The following is a 14079-nucleotide window of genomic DNA, read 5'->3' on the forward strand; positions in this document are numbered from 1 at the left end:
TTAAATTAGCTAAACTGAGCCTGAAGTTAATTGCACTTGCAAATTACTGGCCCAGTAAAGTCCAGTTTGACAATGCAGGTACACATAACCTTTGCATGCACAATTATACACAATTATATTATACACAATTACTTCCAGCATTCATGCTTCTTCCTAATACCTCCCTACAATACATGTGTCCATCCCCATTTTAGCTTCTAAATATGAGTACTAGACATCATGTTGACTTACATTAATATATATCTATACTTTAGTCCTTTAAAAACTGAATCCCTTGCCACCTTGTCCATTATTTTGCTACAACTCATGTCAGACCAACTGCTGTGTGCTTATCCAAATTCCTTTGTATACTGGCACCATCTCAAACCTCTCTTAGTCTTCTGGAGTTCTGCTTTTCCGAGATCTAGTGGAAATTAATATACACAATTTTCAAGATAATTAAGATAAAACCTCTTTCAAACTAGTTCTTTTACCACCCTTGCTTGAATGCTATAGTTGTTGGTACAAACCTTCCATTTCATCAAACAAAAGCATTGCAGTTCTCATATTCCCTTTTATATTACTATACTGTAACAACAAAAATAATTTAATATTAAATACAAGCTAGGACGCCATCATCTTGAAATGCTAAACTAGGAAATGGTTAAAACAGTACATTGTTAGATTGTGTGCAAAATAATATTTATCACTTTTTACTAAAATGATGTTTTGAAAAGCAATTTCCAATCTTTGTATGAACTTCAACAAAAGAACACCCTTCTTTGAAAATATTTTCATCAGATTCAAACATATTTCCATCATAATACTTTAAGACATCTAGGACTAAATTATGAAACTCAGTTACATTCTGCCATAATTTTTGTGGTAAATATGTGATCTTTTTTGATCGTAATGTCTTTTTCTACAGCTGTTGTAGGGTCTTCTGGTGACAATCACCATATCGTTAAATATACAGTAAGCAGCTAGAGCTGTTGATTTTATAAACTGTGTCAAGTCTATTATGAAGGGTCCCAAGACACTAAGTTTTTACCATGAAAAATTAAATTGATGCTCCTGAAGACTGATGAGAGGCTGAAGATCTCAGAGTTTGGGGCATTTCTTCTGGTTCTTTAGCTTTCCTTCTTTTAATTGGTTATCCCAAGGCATGGGAAGACAGAACGACCCAATTTCAGAAAATGAGTTGTAATCACCAGGGATTATATTTTTTTTTTCAACAGACATTTCAGGATATAGTCTGAAATCCTGATGGAAATAGCAGTGAATAGCTCATCAGCCTCCAGGAAGATGAATCTGAACCATTTTCTGAGACAAAGACAAATCAGGTATGTGAAAACTTGCACTGAGCTGACACACCTTCTAGGCAAAATGTCTCTTATCGCAAACTGTAAAGTTTCAGTTCTGAACTTCATATACATGATATAAGCGTTTAGGGGGTTTGAGATGTAAAATGGATCTGTGGTTCCTGGTATCTTTAAGATTAGGAACTAGGTTGAAAAGGCATCTTGTTCAGATAGTGATAATACAGAAATATTGTGCCATTTCCCACAACAGACTTGATCCTGAAGAAACTCTCAGATGGAAATAGGTGATACTGCTACTATCAAAGGAGAAACTAGAAATCTATAGCAAAACTCATCTTGACATAGCTAGATAATCAAACTGAAAAGATGAACATAAACTACCTTTCTTTGTGTATCTATTTCTCTCCAGGATTCCAACCCTAAAAAATTTGTTCATTCATAATTTAAGAAATCGTAGATGTTACATCAGTATTTCTTTTCTAGTCTGAAGTTACTAACATATTATCACATGCAGCAGCCACAGCAAGGAACAATTAAGAATATTGATCCCAAAGTGGAGGTAATAAAACTTAGAAACTCATAGCAAGTGATTAATAAATACATCTGCTCATTCTACAAAATGGCTGTCACATGGATTAAATGTGCTGCATCTTGTGGAGAACAGCAAATCATATTAATACCCTACCTCTGTGGGACAGAATGAATGACCTGCCAGATACAAAAACACTGAGAGAGAAAACTGGGGCTAATAAAAGAAGGTTGTCTGGAGGCCTGACAGGCAGGAGGTGCTTTTTAACCCTGCACCGTTGGCATTTGAACCTAATATGAGCTTTTGAAGGATTCCAAATACCTTACCTGATTCCGTGGGAACTATATTCCTTCCAGATGAAACTAAACTACAAGATGCAGTTTAGCCACTTTTGGTATCCATCTGTATATGCTGATATTCCTCACTCCTACAGCTATGCTCTCAATACTTACCTGGTAATACATTGTACTAAGATGGCAACAGAGGACTCACCTTAGTGGACTGAAATGTATGATGTTTCTGACTACTAGAAATGAATTTCAGTTGTCTTTTTGGCTTTGTAACTTATTAAATTCAAATTAGTTGTATTGTTGATGATTAGCTGCCTGTTAACATTTCTACAGACTTCAAAATATAAAATAGATTATGACAATTCTATGGGAGAATTCACATAGTTTAGATACCAGGTTAGAATATGACTGTGTTGTCTCTGCTTCTTGAAAATGAATACTTTTGGGCCTAAACTAGAAAGCTACTCTCTCTGTGATTTCTCTATAGCCTCTAGGAGGAAACTTGAGCCCTTAAACTGCATCTGCTCTGAATATATTTCTGAAAGCTTTTTCCATTTGCTATGTGTAGAGCCCTGGGAAAGTAGCTCCCTAAGCATGTCAGGTGGCAATGTGAACCCTCCTAAGAAGGTCGTCATGGTGGTGGAAGTCATCACTTCCACTGATATTAAAAGGGCAGTGAAGATACATGAGAAAATCATAGTTCGCATAACCATGCTGAAAGCCTGTTCCTGCTAGGAACAGACAGGTCTACCTTGTCTTGACACTGGCAAGGGCTCAACCCAACTTCTTCCAACCAGGTCTGAATAATAGATTTTCCCAGCAGCAAGTCAGAACAACAGGACTTTTCACATGGGCACATGCTGCCAGAACATGTCCTAAACTGAGGAACTGAAACAGAGTGGTTAAGCAGTATATAGAATTTCACACTAAGAAAATGCGTGCTATGGGTTACCTAACATTTCTAAATGGAGAGGGTTTTTTTCTTTAATATGTAGCTTTCATGCACTGTAGAAAGCTCTATGTTAATACTACATTTATTCAGTATGAGTGAGACTAATGTCATCTGTCTTGAGCCATCAGAATCAGAACTCCAGCTATCCATGGCTTCTCTGGACAGACAATGAAAATAGGCTCCTGTAGAGGATTATCTGGCCCATAAAATATATTTTATTTGTCTGGAGATTCCTCCAGATCTTTCGCTGCTGATATTATCAGGCACCATTATTAACTGTGTTCCTAAATGACAAATCTGGTAGGTATGACTCTCCTGGGTTCAGCAGTAGCAGTTATTTTTTTCTTCTTGGTAGCTGGTGCAGTGCCGCGGTTTTGACTTTCGGCCTCGGAACGGTGCCGATAGCACTGATATCTTTAGTTACTGCTCAAATGTTTGGTCTGGCCAAGGACTTTCTGAGCCTAATGCTCTGCCAGGGAGGAGGGAAAGCCGGTAGGAAGCAGAGACAGAACACCTGACCCAAACTGACCAAAGAGGTATTCCATACCACAGCACGTCATGCCCTGGATGTAACTGGGAGTTACCCAGAAGGGCTAGGGACTCTAGGGTTAGACTAGGTATCGGTCAGTGCTTGGTCGGGCTCGGTGGGGGCGAGTTATCGGTCACCTGGTGATGGGGTGTTGTATTCTCTTCCCTTGTTATTTCCTTTATCATTACTATTATTGGTGGTAGCAGCAGTGATTTGTGTTATACCTTAGTTACTAAACTGTTCTTATCTCAATCTGTGGGAGTTACATTCTTTTTGATTCTCCTCTCCATCCCTCCGGGAGTAGGGGGAGGGAAAGAAGGGGGGGAGTGAGTGAACGAGCTACCTGACTGGTTTTTTAAACCATGACAATGACAAATTCAGGAGTATATAGCAGTTTCTCCTTCACTGCTGTTATTATAAACATAACCAGGTTCACTGCAAAGAACTAAAACCTGGTCTGAAGTGCAGGAAGTTTTCCTCTGCTTATTTCCAGTATTGCTGAACTGCCCTTTGCCACTCCTGATGAAACAAGATCAAATGCCGAAGCCTATTAAACTGCAATGCTGTCATTGAAGCCTGTAAGTCTTTCCTACACATGGGAAGTTCTAATCATATTTCTTAGCATCTGCTATCCAGATATGCTAAATCACACAAGCACTTTACCTTTATCTAGTACTGTATGAGGAACTGGACAAACAACCCTGTCTTTTCCAATCATACAAATCCTTTCAAATTCCTTCCTTCCCTTCTCTCTACAGAGGACCTAGTCCAAATAAACAGAATAGCTGTATTTTATGTATGTGAGTTGTCTCATCAATTTTGTTTTATACTGCTCTAGTCTTATGAATATTGTCACATAATTACATATCATTATGTTGTTGCTACCCTTTTTCTTATGCATCTGTGCATTTTGAAGTGCAAGTTTCATGTTTCATTTATTTCTCTATCTCCTCCTTTCAATATTTTTGAAACCACTGTGAGTTTTTTGAAGGCTGCTCTGAGCTCTCTGATTTTTCACTACACAGCTGATTCAGCAATTAACATTGCTTCCACAGTTTTAGCTTTCATGTTGAACCATTTACAACTGAAATAGCACAAGAAGTTCAGTCCAAGTCAGCTAGCACAGCAACTTCTACTCAAAGTAATACTGAGTTTCTTTTTTTTTTTTTTACTTAGTCCTGAAATTACATCTTGACCTTTTTTGTGTGTATATTTTTTACTTTTAACATCTGTGGCTCAACGAACTGGAATTCGGTTTTGCGTATAATCCTGATGGCCTTGGTCTTTTAGCTGATTTCTTATTTTATACTATCAATTAGCTTTGCCAGCACATTTTCATTGAGCAACATCATCATCATTGAATCTAAAACATCTCATGGAAGAGTAGGGAAGGAAAGAAGGTACTTCAGGGAGTTCCTGATGTAATTACACAGTATTTTATAAAATTAATAGAGGAAGTAATTTAGGTGAGACTTATTCTGAAATAAAAGGTCCTGAATTTGAATTTTGAGTGTCTTTGTAGGTCATAAACAAAAGAAACAAGAGTAACAAGCTAACAGAGATCCAGTTAAATGTTTGGGACAGCTGTTAAAATGCTTGTTTCTACGGGACAACTTGCTGATGTTAACAGAAGCAGAGACAGTGCTAACACAACTAAAAAAACACATGATTCCTTCAGCAACTCTGCCTGTATTTTCAAGCTGACCAATATCCTTTGAGGAGGCTTAAATTGCAATTGGATATTATTCCATTAAAAATATTCAGATATACTATACAAAAAAAAAGGTGAAAGTAACAGAGAAACCTCAGTGTCCAGGAGAAAATAATATGGCTCTTGTTTACTGTCCCCATATTGGAAAATTTTCAGAACTGACTCTCACTATATTTATAGCAGTTGGTTAAGGGAAAAATGCAATCCAAAATTGTACTAAATTATTCCAAATACCATTGTAAGTAGAGAAAAAATTAAAAAATAGGTGTCACAGAAACTTGCCAATCACCTGGCAGGTGTCAACAAAAAAGTATATGTTCCTATATAAGCTTTGGAAAAGGCCTGGAGAGGTACAGTGTCTATAGTCCAAGTTAGGCTGTTAAAATGCCTGTGACACTCTGGTGAATGGTGCAGGTCAGAGTAGGTGGAAATGGACAAATGTTTAGTGCATACTGGATCAAAAGGAATGAGTGGACACAACAGCTAATATTTTCTAAGAAGGTTGAAAATTAGTAGTCCTTATTTGGCAGTTGTTTTTTATTCTCATGTCAATCTCAAGCAAACTGTAATTAATGCCATTCATTCCTTCTGCTGGACATATTATAGGAGCGGCTAGCTTTTTTTTCTTTTTTCTCCTTCGTTAATACTTTGAATGAAGAATTTGAATGAGTGTTTCCATTTATATCTGGTAAGTACTGTTTCACATAGAGCTTTTTTCCCCCTGCATTGTAATTCACCCACATCAAACTAAAAATACAACGAAGGCATGCTGTTCTCTTAAATCACATTGTGAGGCTGGGCTAACTCCCATTGCCATTTTCTCTTTAACACAAGTAATTATACTTTTCAACTGCCCTTTGACTCTCTGTGGACCAAGGGCAGTCCTGCGTGGAAACGAACTTAATTAATTCTGTTCACTGGAGTGGAGTCTCTTAACCATAGTGAGGCAGCTTGTTTCCACAGTTTTATGCTGTTAGCTGTAAGCAGCTAGATCTATTTCCCCTTTCTAGGTTGTTTCTGTTAGCCCTGATGTCTTGCCTTTGCAAATGGCACGTTCAGTGTGAAAAATGAGTCCAAATCTCCATACAGAACTGAGTGTGATTCCACTGGGAAACTGGCAGATTTTGCAGGTAAAAATTCTCAAATTTTTTGAATCAACGTATGCAAATGATAAGACCAATGCCTAGGGCAAAACTTTTATCAAAGCATTGAAACACGTTTATTTAAGCATGTAACTAGGACTAGCTATTTTCTTTTCAGCATTTTATTGAAGAATGCAATTGTAATTCATTAAACTACTTGTGAATGCCCAGGAATGTGAATTATTTGCAACAAATGGTACTAAGTGTAGAATTTTTAAAAAGCAAAGCAAACAAACAAACAAAACCAAAACAAAACAAAACCCAAAAGTTGTTTAGAATCCAACAAATGGAAATAATATGATTTTCAAGCTAGATTTACTGACCTGATCTGATACTATACAGATGTGCTACTATTTTTTAAAATGTGTTAATTATCTCCCTTCATAAAAGGACAGGGATAAAGTCTCCCCTGTCTGTGTATCCCTGACAGTTAGTTTCAGGTTTTCTGATTAAAAACTGGAGTTGAACCCTTGAATGTATTTTAAACACTGCTAAAACAAAGGCATTTTGAAGTGAAGCTGTTATATTTTGCACTCAATCATTAGCTATTCATTGTTGAGGGTTAAAATGGCTCAAAAGCATCAGATTCAAGTTCCAAACCCTGCTTCAATAAATATTACTTATTTTATATTCACAGAAACAGTTTTTCAATAGAGAATATAATGTACACACTGGTCATGCTAGCCACTGTGTAAGGTACTCTTGTAAGATGTGTCTGGCCTTAACTTACATACTTGCCAAAGATCAGAGAAAGTATTTAATCTAGACTTCCTCGTGTATGTTTAGTGTCAAATAAGAGGGCTATTTCTGCTAACAGATTTGTGTGCTTTTTATGTGGGCTGCTTTTTTTTTTTTTTTTTTAATATAAAAATCAGGTTCTACTTTCTTCCAGCAACAAATGTTTTGATACTTTGATACTACCACTAGGTATGGTAGTCAGAAACTCCCCCAGAAAAAAAGATATCTTAAGGTACAGAATACACTGTCTACATCTTTCAGCAGTGTCTAAAATCATTAAATATTTTTAGAGTCAGAATGAGGTGGGACATTTTCACATTTCCTCATGCCTAACTGCACATTGGGATTCAGAGAGCAATAGAAAACATAAATCCCAATTTAAAGCATGAGTGACTGCTCTCATGCTATTTCAAATCCAGCCACAACTAGAAAGTACTGGAGATCCCCTTGGGGGAGCCTGTTCTCAAGAGACTTAAGACAAGTTTTGAGACTGACTATCTGAATTTTTTAAGAATTACCTGAAAGGTATCAAACCTCTTCAGGTCCCCCACTTAATATACAATTTCATTTATGCAGTAACTTTCTGATTTCTCCAGGTGTACTCTGTGGGACACTAAAAGAATTAGGACTTACTCTGCTGGATTTTTACTGCAAATCCATATGCATGATGTACATTTAGGTGGAAGGGCCATCATGCTGATTATTATAGCTTAGTAGGCTGTATAACTCAGTTAGGATAGGTGGTCCTTGGTTTCAGCTATAACCAGACTTCTGTTATATTGCAGAATAATTAAAGAGACACACAAAATTAAATTTCCATTAAATGAGTCATTTAAAAGAAAGCTTTCTTATGGAAGCCTTTTTTTTTTCAGATAAAAAGCCAACTTTCAGTACTGTCCATTTAAATCAAGGACAGTGAAAAGCAAGTAGCATTCAATACAGGAATTCAAGCTTCAAAGGGTTATCTTGAATCGGTTCACTGACAGAATTATCCAAGCAAAGGTCAGGCACTCATTAAACCTTATCTGAAGCCAAAGTTATATGCTATGGTTTATTGCCTCAAGTACCAATTAATAAAGAATTAAAGAAATGAAAAACCAGTGATTCATACCTTTGCTGGGAGAACACTCATACTTCAGCATAATGCTAAAATATTAATAATCATTTTAGTCATGTAGTATTTTATTAGGCAGTTAACTCTGTAGGTTTTATCAAAAGATATATGACATTCATTTTTAACAAAATGCTAAAGAGATTTGGGGAACATTTACTCAAAATCTAATAAAGTAGATTTGAAAGATATTTTCGAATTGAAGCCTTAAACAGAGGCATCAACTATTAATAAAGAAAAAATGCTTAATAATAGGGATCTGGGTATAAAAAATTGTTGAAATATCATTGTGGTATCAAGGGCAATTTTCTTCTAAGGAAACTGTAACAGAAAACATTAAGTGCTGTAGCAGTGTACAAGAGCACTAATTCATTTTGCTCACAAGAGGACTTCTAGCAGGCTTATTTTTACCATCAGAGGCATTTCATTAGTTTGACTCAGTCTAGACATTTCTTCCCAGTGTTCAGAGAGTTAAATGCTCCACACACACATGCCTGGACAACTGTCTTCAAAATACACTTTATTTCTCATTTTCAGCAGCAACATATGCTCCAAACCACCTAAGGCTCTGAACTGATGCCCTTTAGCATGCTAAACTGAAAACACGTTTGCACCTCCAGATGCAACAAGGTTGCATCTGTCACTGAGTGCTTTCCATTGTCCTTGTTACCTGTCACATTAAGAGCTGGAAAACACAAGTTACTGGTGATTCTGAATGGAGTAAAAGTGGCAAAACTAGTGTCCAACCAGAGAGGGAAACTTAAGAGTGCAGATAATTTCCTAGGTCAAACAATATTAATGATAAATGCCTGGTCTCAGTGAAAACAGATTAAATCTTTGTAGATATCCTGGGTTCAGCAGTAGCAGTCATTTTTTTCTCCTTCTTAGTAGCTGGTGCAGCTCTGTGGTTTTGACTTTCGGCCTGGGAGCAGCACTGATAACACCAATGTTTTACCCTGACCAAGGACTTTGTGAGTCTCATGCTCTGCCAGGGAGCGGGGAGGCTGGAAGGAAGCAGAAACAGGACACCTGACCCAAACTGACCAAAGAGGTATTCCATACCACAGCACGTCATGCCCAGGATGTAACTGAGAGTTACCTGGAGGGGCACTCACTGCTTGGTCGGGCTCATTTTGGCGGGTGGTATCGTATTCTCTTCCCTTGTTATTTCCTTTATCATTACTATTATTGGTGGTAGCAGTAGTGATTTGTGTTATACCTTAGTTACTAAACTGTTCTTATCTCAACCCGTGGGAGTTGCATTCTTTTCGATTCTCCTCTACATCCCTCTGGGAGTAGGGGGAGGAAAAGAAGGGGGGGAGTGAGTGCACAAGCTGTCTGGCTGGTTTTAAACCATGACAATGACAAATCCAGGAGTCTATAGCGGTTTCTCCAGGAGTCGGGGGGGGGGGGGGAAGGGAAGGGGAGGGAAGGGAAGGGAAGGGAAGGGAAGGGAAGGGAAGGGAGGGAAGGGAAGGGAAGGGAAGGGAAGGGAAGGGAAGGGAAGGGAAAGGGAAGGGAAGGGAAGGGAAGGGAAGGGAAGGGAAGGGAAGGGAAGGGAAGGGAAGGGAAGGGAAGGGAAGGGAAGGGAAGGGAAGGGAAGGGAAGGGAAGGGAAAAAAGAGGGGGTTGGGAAGTAGACTGCGTGGCTGACTTGCCGACAGGTTTTAAACCACCACAGTAGAAAAATAAATTCTAATATCTGAGTCTTCAAGCCTGAGCATGAGTAAGCTTGAGTACTTAGTATGGTAACAGGACTGTTACACCTCTAAATATTTTCCTCTCTCTGTCTACACAGTGTTTTCCATCACTAGTGACAGCTGAGCTCATTACAGAAATGCTTAGCTCCATGACTCCGCATGTTAAATGCCTGACATATAGTCAATTACTGTTGCCTCTTTCTTCTCATTTGTGGAGGCACCCAGACTTTTGCAAAATATTCTGCACATTTCCATGAGCATTTGACTGTTCCTTGCTTGGTCTGTTACAATCCTCTAGTCATTATCTCAGGTGATTTGAGTGGTCAACTCTCTGAAATTTTTTGCATTCTTTCCTCATATATTCCATGCTGGCATTCTTCGACTGGTCAAATTACACTAAATGCTCAAAAATCAAATTATGCAGATCCGAAGTTCCTTGCAGTCCACATGGGAATTTTCAAACAGCTTTAAAATCAGATTCCTCAATTTTATTTATACGCAGCTTATTGTTCTTTATAGTGTCACTGTTGTGCTGGATAAAGCGTATTTTTTATATAATGAAAATAATAGTGTATTACATAATTCAAACTCAGTATACTCTTTTGTAGGAAAGAACTCATAATATATTCCAAAACATTATGCTCTTCTTTCCCCAAAACACATGAATTGGTTCCTGCACTCAGAGTGAGAATTTTTGTCTAAGAATTCTGCAGGCAGAATAAGGCCGCAGCAAATCTGGAGTCACTCATCCAGGTGAGTACTGATGAACTGTGGCTGCCCTGATAAAGTGGTTCAGACTACTTAGCCACTGTAATACAGTAGCTTGTTTTACATTGACTGAGGTTTAACACAACTTTTCACAGCTAAGTTTAACTACCAATGGAAAGCATGCCATCTTCTCATGTGCTGCATTTGTTGCTGCTTAAAAGCCAGGTGACATACATTCCTGTTTCACATGACCAAATACTGATACACTGGAGTACAACTTTGAATTGCAGAAAGGAGAATGTGAGGAAATCTTTGTTGGATGTATATACTAAACCCTGTGTTTAGCCGATAAAAAGATTCGTGGGGCGAAGGACAAGACATGACAGTTATATAAGCTCATCTGACCTGTAACAAAGACCACAGGAATCCCTACATCAATCGTGTACTAAGCTCTAAAATCTCTTGCTGAGCTAGAAAGCATTATTTCAAGAGATAAGCAGGCATGGTTTGGAGCTCAGTGATGGGGACCTCTGCATAGCTCTGCATGGCTGACAAAAACCTGCCCCTTGCTGTTAGAAAAGCACACCCCATTTTCTGATCGAGTCTGTCCAGCCTCAGCTGCTGAGTCTTGCTCTGCTGCTTGCTGCTAGACAATGTCATTGCCATCCACTTAATATGTCTGTATAACCTAAACAGCTTCTGCAGTTGAGGCCATCAGCATCTTATACATTGAGGGATAATAACTGGAATAAAACTTTGATTTTCAACAATTATTGCATGTTGAAGTTTATGTTTTAACATGTAGCTGAGGTAGTTCCATCTCTGATTTCCTGAGAAAGAAAAGGCACAGAGATATGATGTACTTTCCTAGGCACTGGACACTTTTTGGTTTGGTTTGTTTTTGTGTTTTGTTTTTTTTTTAAGGAAATTAGACAGGTTTACTGGTCTCCTGCAATTTGTATTTTTATAGATTTCAAAAAATAGGAAACAACTGTGTCTTTAAAGTGAGAAACTAATTGTTCTAAATTAACCTCTGAAGTATGTTTAAGTATTTCTCTTTTGACTTGTGCAATAAGGGAACAACTTAAAAGGTATAGCAGGGTGCCTGCCTCTTCTGTCCTCGGTAGGAGGAAAATACATAGTAGCATATGCCAAGCCTTATTCTCTTCCAAATGCTAACATGAGCAGATGTCAAATCAAATCTCTCATAGGAACAGAAATGCAGCTGCAGGTATTATGTTTGTCAAAACCCTTCTGCTACTGATCTTTCAGTTTCTGTTTCTATGTTTAATTTATTTCCTCAAAATAATTAATGGAAATTTGCAACCCAAGGTAGGATGCATGCATGTATGTGTATGCATGCATGCTAGTATGCAGACATCTTTTAATCCCTTTATTATAGCCTTTGATTATTTTGCCAAAAGCACCTCCATGAAAATAAGAACAAAAAAAAATCTAGAAAAAAAATTATGCATATGATCCTTGATATTTTACAAAACCTGTTTGTTTTCTTTGTGAATATACCATCACCCCTATGGAAGGAGGGCAAAAAGAGAATATTGTTATAATCAGGTCTCTGCAATAGATCTGATTGCTTACCATTTTCTGATTGCACACCATTTGATATTCGATACTGTAGCTTCCAGGAAAGTGCATATCAGATTTTTGTTTCCATTCTCTTGCCCTTCTAGCCAAAGGTTTTATTCCGTGATTGCTTACAGAAACCTATTCAATAAATACTTTTTCCCTGAGACGATTCTGTTAATGTTAAAAGGAAGGCATTTTATCCGATTTACAAAATAGAAACCTGTGGAGCTGAAACCACTGAATACAGCTCCATTTGCCTTCTGGACTTCTCTGATGAAATCCCAAAGGAGGAACTAGAAAGTGCTATATGGTACCAGGGTTCCCTTCTGCAGACAAAGGCATCCCTGACAGACAATTCAAACTTGGATATTCAACACCAGGCATGTGCAACAATGACAACTGGATTTTTGTTCTTGCTCCTCATTCGTATATAATTCCCTGCACATTCAGAGGATTACACACTGTTTATGCATCATGCAATCTCACTGAGTCCTGTTTCTTTACAGTACTTACTCCTGCTGCTAAAGGGAAAATAGGCTCTAACAATCCTCTTTTCGTGCCAAAGCTGCTGCTACTGAATGAACACATCCTGCCTGCAGTAGTCTGATTGATCCCTGCAATCCCTGTATCCAACAGAAGTTCAAAAGGATTCTGCTGCTCCAAGGACTAAAATTGGTATTCGTTTAAGATTTATGGGCAAACTAAAGCTCCTTCATGTAACAGCAGATGCTGTTCTGCCTTTCAACTCCGCAGCACACCAAAGTGACACCGAACAAGTTCAAACCCTGGATGGCCTTGACAACATACTACACCTTAAGACTGCCATTTCCTAGCTCAGAATCCTCTTTAGCTCACAAGCAATAGCTAATGTCACTCAACTTAGACACAGCTTGCAGCTCCATTCTGAAGCAGGACACATACACCTGGAACCTGCTCAAAATAATAAATTCTAAATAATCTAGCGCATGGTAGCGCTTTGCACAGCTACTGTTAAGGCCACCTTTGCAGCTTGTCAAACCCCATTGCTTTTAAAAGCTCAGTCCTGCTGCTATGAAGTACAATTCATACATCCTTATAACCCCTTGCAGTGCTTGGGTAGGCTAAAAAGATAGGCCTTAACAGATTGCTTTGAAGAGTGGAGAATTGAAATGTTTTCCTGTAACAAAGACCTTTACAGGTTATATATGAAGTGTGTGCTTATGACCAACCTTAAGACAAATAGATGATTAGACTAGAGGGACATCATTTTTATAGCTTATTTTATATTTTGATGTGCCATCCCCACACTCACATGATTCACTTTCTCTTTTTAATTGCCTCTCTTCTGAAGAGACAAAGGACTACAAAATGTATTGTTTGCTATGGTGGTCCAAAATACTCATCTGGCCTTTTTATTTGTTAAAATAAAAATAAACGAATGACAACAGATTAGTGGTTCTGGTACTCATGCCCTGGTTCCAATCTTTCCATTGGCGAATACGTATATAAAAACCAGACATGGTGTGGTACAAAAGGCAGAATAACTCACTACTTCTTGCTGACATGTTTCCACAGTATTCATTCCCATTAAGGATGAGTTGAAAACTTCAGTGTTTCATTGAAAAACAAGATTTGGACTATCTGAATCCATTGTGTAACTCCTGCCTGTGCAAGCCTTTGTTTCTACTGTTTTGAACTTTATTTTAAAATTTAAGTTTCCAAATCAAACCTCTAGGCAAAAGCTGCTATGCATGTCCCTAAAACCATTTTTTTCTTTTTCAGATAGCCAATTTTCTTCATGGA

The 14079-nt window shown here is 38.0% G+C and overlaps 1 long non-coding RNA gene across 1 annotated transcript; it reads left to right on the top strand.

Moving 5' to 3' along the window:
- Window positions 1-640: 640 nt before the first annotated feature.
- On the top strand, window positions 641-13679 carry LOC133207621 (uncharacterized). The gene is made up of 3 exons (XR_009724094.1): window positions 641-1322; window positions 6323-6442; window positions 12514-13679. It is a non-coding gene; the product is annotated as an uncharacterized LOC133207621 (long non-coding RNA).
- Window positions 13680-14079: the final 400 nt, after the last annotated feature.

The sequence above is a fragment of the Neopsephotus bourkii genome, unplaced genomic scaffold (assembly GCF_033783945.1).
Source record: "Neopsephotus bourkii isolate Nb327-2 ecotype Australia unplaced genomic scaffold, CSIRO-AGI_Nbou_v1 NB_233, whole genome shotgun sequence".
Lineage (NCBI taxonomy): Eukaryota > Metazoa > Chordata > Aves > Psittaciformes > Psittacidae > Neopsephotus > Neopsephotus bourkii.